The sequence below is a fragment of the Otolemur garnettii genome, unplaced genomic scaffold (genome assembly GCF_000181295.1).
Source record: "Otolemur garnettii isolate 467f Iridium unplaced genomic scaffold, OtoGar3 scaffold00172, whole genome shotgun sequence".
NCBI lineage: Eukaryota > Metazoa > Chordata > Mammalia > Primates > Galagidae > Otolemur > Otolemur garnettii.
Genome location: NW_003852567.1, coordinates 713717 through 718254, shown reverse-complemented (window position 1 = coordinate 718254; position 4538 = coordinate 713717).

Sequence of the window (4538 nt, the reverse complement as noted above, 5' to 3'; positions counted from 1 at the left end):
GGTGTACATGGCTGGCGCCTTAGCCGGTTGAGCTATAGGCGCCGAGCCAACAATACTTTTTTTTTTTGCAGTTTTTGGCCGGGTCCGTGTTTGAAGCTATCATCTCCCGTATATGGGGCTGGCACCCTACTCCTTTGAACCACAGGCACTGCCCTAGCTAATATTTTTTAAACTTTTTTGGAGAGACACAGTTGCCGAGGCTGGTCTCAACTCAAACTTATGTTTTATTTAATATTATCAAATAATATTAAATTAATTTAATATCATTTAAATTAAATATGAACAGGGCGGCACCTGTGGCTCAGTGAGTAGGGTGCTGGCCTCATATACAGAGGGTGGTGGGTTCAAACCCAGTCCCAGCCAAATTGCAACAAAAAATAGCCACGGGTTGTGGCGGGCACCAGGGGTTGTGGTGGGCACCTGTGGTGGCCACCTACTCTGGAGGCTGAGGTAAGAGAATCATCTAAGCCCAAGAGCTGGGGGTTGCTGTGAGCTATAACGCTATGGCACTCTACCCAGGGTGACAAAGTGAGACTCTGTCTCTAAAAAAAAAAATTAATAAAAATAAAAAATTAATGAACAAGTCCTCACTGGCCAAAAGAGGACAATTTAAGCACCAAAATTAATAAGACCCACAATGATTGAGCATATCACAAGTTCATAATGTGCTGGAATAAAATGTCATTGGTCAACTTTCGAAGCTAGTAAAATAAAAGGGAAACAAGCATTTATCCTGCTTTTTTTTTTTTTTTTTTGAGACAGAGCCTCAAGCTGTCCCCCTGGGTAGAGTGCCATGGCATCACAGCTCATAGCAACCGCCAACTCCTGGGCTCAAGCAAGTCTCCTGCCACTACCTCCTAAGTAGCTGGGACCACAGGCACCCGCCACAATGCCTGGCCATTTTTTTTTTGGTTGCAGCCATGATTGTTGTTTGGCGGGCCCAGGGCTGGATTCGAACCCGTCACCTTAGGTGTATGTGGCTGGCACCTTAGCCACTTGAGCCACAGGCGCCGAGCCTTATCCTGCTTTTCCTATGAAATATATCTCTGGGTAACCAATGGTTAATGTGGAAAAGTTTCTCTTTAAGGAAGTATTCTAGCCAATAAACAAAAAAGAAATGGTAAAATGAAAATATTTTCTAACTCCTATATTTTATTTATTTTTTCAAAAAAAGTATTTTCAGAGATGGGATTACACTATGTTGTCTAAGCTGAACTCTGGGCTCAAGTGATCCTCCTTCCTCAGCTTCCCAAGTCACAGGGACTATGGGTCTAGCTTTAATTTCCATATTAATGAACCTAGAGTAGTCATTACTAATCAGGGAAAATTTTATGCCCCAAGAGACAACTGGCAAGGTCTAATGACATTTTTAGCTGTCACAATGGAGAAGGAATGCTACTGTCATCCATTGGGCAAATGCCTGGGATGCTCCTAAACATCCTAATGCACAGGACAGCCCCACAATAAGAATTATCCAGCCCCAAATGTCAACAGTGCCAGGATTGGCAATGATAATCATCAGTCCCTAACATCATTGTATACCTCCTGATAGAAGTACTAAAACCACCTATAAAATAACTTGTCCAAAATAATCAAACTAAATAAAACTAAATTGGTCCCTCACCACCAATTTACATAGTATACAGGGGACTGAGGAACAGGCTAAATTACACCAGTAGAACCTCCACAAAATTCAGACTTTGAGAAACTCTATAGGACAAATGACCTTTTTAAAAACAATATTAGCAAGAACAAAAGACAGGCTCGGTCCCGTAGCTCAGTGAGTAGGGTGCCAGCCATGTAAATCAAGGCTGGTGAGTTCGAGTCCAGCCCGGGCCCCCAAAATGACAACTCCAACCAAAAAATAGCTGAGCGTTATGGCGGGTGTCTGTAGTCCCAGCTACTCAGGAGCCTGAGGCAAGGGAATCACTTAAGGCCAAGAGTTTGAGGTTGCTGTAAGCTGTGACACCACAGCACTCTACTGAGGGCAACATAACAAGACTCTGTCTCAAAAAAAAAAAAAAGAACAAAAGACAAAGAATAGACTTAAGAGGTTAAAAAAGATTTCAGAGACATATAAACTGCAACATATGGACTTATTTAGATTTTGATTCAAATAAACAATTAAAAAATCAAACATAAGAGAATAAGGAAAATGTGAACAACTGTATACTAGATAATATTAAGGAACTATTCTTCTCAAAGAGACCACAAGGATACACCTGCAGGGTCCTCTCCATGGTGACTCAGCTCTTGGGAATGTATAGACTTAATTTCCTGGAACTCAGAAATTTCCACTTCTGTGAAATCCTATAGTTCTGTGGGGGCTGGAATAGCATCTCCTCCTTAATTCAAACTGGCCAATGAAAAAGGTAACTGTGGGGTGGCACCTGTGACTCAAAGGAGTAGGGCGCCAGCCCCATATGCCGGAAGTAGCAGGTTCAAACCCAGCCCTGGCCAAAAACTGCAAAAAAAAAAAAAAAAAAAGAAAGAAAGAAAGAAAGAAAAAGAAAAAGGTAACTGTGGGGTGGAATTTTTTGACTGTAGATAAAAAGGGAAAGACCAAGGCAGTCGAGGAGTGCAGCCATTTGGAATTCTTCTATATCATAAGCTGCTGGCCAGTGAATAAAGCCCTTTCTCTTATTTAAAAAAAAAAAATTAAAGAACTATTGTTATTTATTTATGTGTGACAATAATGCCACAATTTTGGTTTGATGAGATAACATACCAAAATATTTACTGATGAAATGATATAATGTCAGAAATATGCACCAAATAATTAGGCTGAGAGAAAAAGGCAGGAGTATAGATGAAACAAGACTGGCCATGAACCGCTCATTGGAGAATGGCTTGCATGGAAGGCACATGACAGCAGGTACTTTCACCTGGGCCAGGTCACACATGACAACAGTACAACTGAGGCAAGGGTAAACTGTTGCACACTACAGGTATCCAACAAAATGGTCTGACTAACTCAAGGTAAATAAGGGTTCACTGTTCTGTGTGTGTGTGTGTGTGTGAGAGAGAGCGAGAGAGAGAGACATTTCCTATTATAAAAAGTTTGAAAAGCAACAACAAAAGGATCTTCTAAACAGCCTAACTCGGGGAACATTTAAAACTTCTTAGCTGACCACTTTACACTATTTGATGCAGTTCATTATTTCCCTTTTCCTAAACTCTCCATTCTTCAGATTTCATTTGCACCAGGCTTTCTAGATTCTCTTCTTACCTTTTCAGCTCATTTCTTCTCTTTCATGACTTTTCTTCCACCTACTATTTAATGTTATTTAAGTTCCCCAGGACTCTGCTGTAAGCCTATTTCTTCCCCAGTACACCTGCTCTGGATGATGGCAAATTCTCTCATGGTTTCCTTTACCATCATCCTCCTTGCTTATGACCTCCCACCCACCCCAACCTTTCCTCCTGGATTTTTAAAAAATCTGTTGATGTCACCCAGTCATCTAAGCTAAGAAATGTATTATCCTGGCTGACTGACTTTGGATACTATCAGCAAGATTTTCCATTTTACCTCCCATACTAGTTGTATCTTTCTTCCTCTCCCTCTTTATTATTCTTATCCTATTCAGTTCCTCATCCTCTCCTGATTGAACAACTGTCACAGACTACTTTCTAACCAGTCTCCATACCTCCACACACCACCACAATGATCTTTCTGAAACAGGTGCCTGGCTCTCCAGCTTGGAATTACTATCACCAGTTACTAAGATAATTCTCAAACTTTGATAAAGAATCAGAACCCAGTGTCAATTAAACTATCTGGGGGCGGCGCTTGTGGCTCAGTGGGTAGGGCTCCGGCCCCATATACCCAGGGTGGCAGTTCCAACACAGCCCAAGCCAGCTAAAACAGCAATGACAACTGCAACAACAACAAAAAACCAGGCATTGTGGCGGGCGCCTGTGGTCCCGGTACTAGGGAGGCTGAGGCAGGAGAATCGCTTAGGCCCAAGAGTTGGAGGTTGCTGTGAGCTGTGATGCCACAGCGCTCTACCAAGGGTAACAAAATGAGACTGTCTCAAAAAAAAAAAAAACCATCTGATATTACTAAAATAAAATAAGGCATTAATTTCTAGTGTTTGTAGATCTCATACAACTGTAGACAGCAAATTCACAAATTAAATCGTTGTGATGTCACCATTAATTTAATGTGCTAAATTACCGTACTGTGCTGGGACCCAATATCTCCGGGAAAATGAACGTGAGGTACATGCCCTCGGGCAGAAGCTGTTCTTAAATTGATCCTGGAATGTCTCTTATTCCCTCTCCAAACTTGTGCCCACCACGACAGCATCTGGCCTTCTCTTGACCCTAAGGCAATGAGCATCATTTAAGACGGTCTTTCTTCTTGTAATTATACTCTGACAAGTAAATAGTACTTCCTGGCTCCAACTCTCAAAAACGTGTGACAGGACTCCGTTTGAAGGTGATCACTCCCACGATGCGGATTCTCCTCAGATAATTTTCTTCTCCGCTTATCACTAGAAATGCTAAGCTTTGAAAATCTTTTTTTTTTTTTTTTT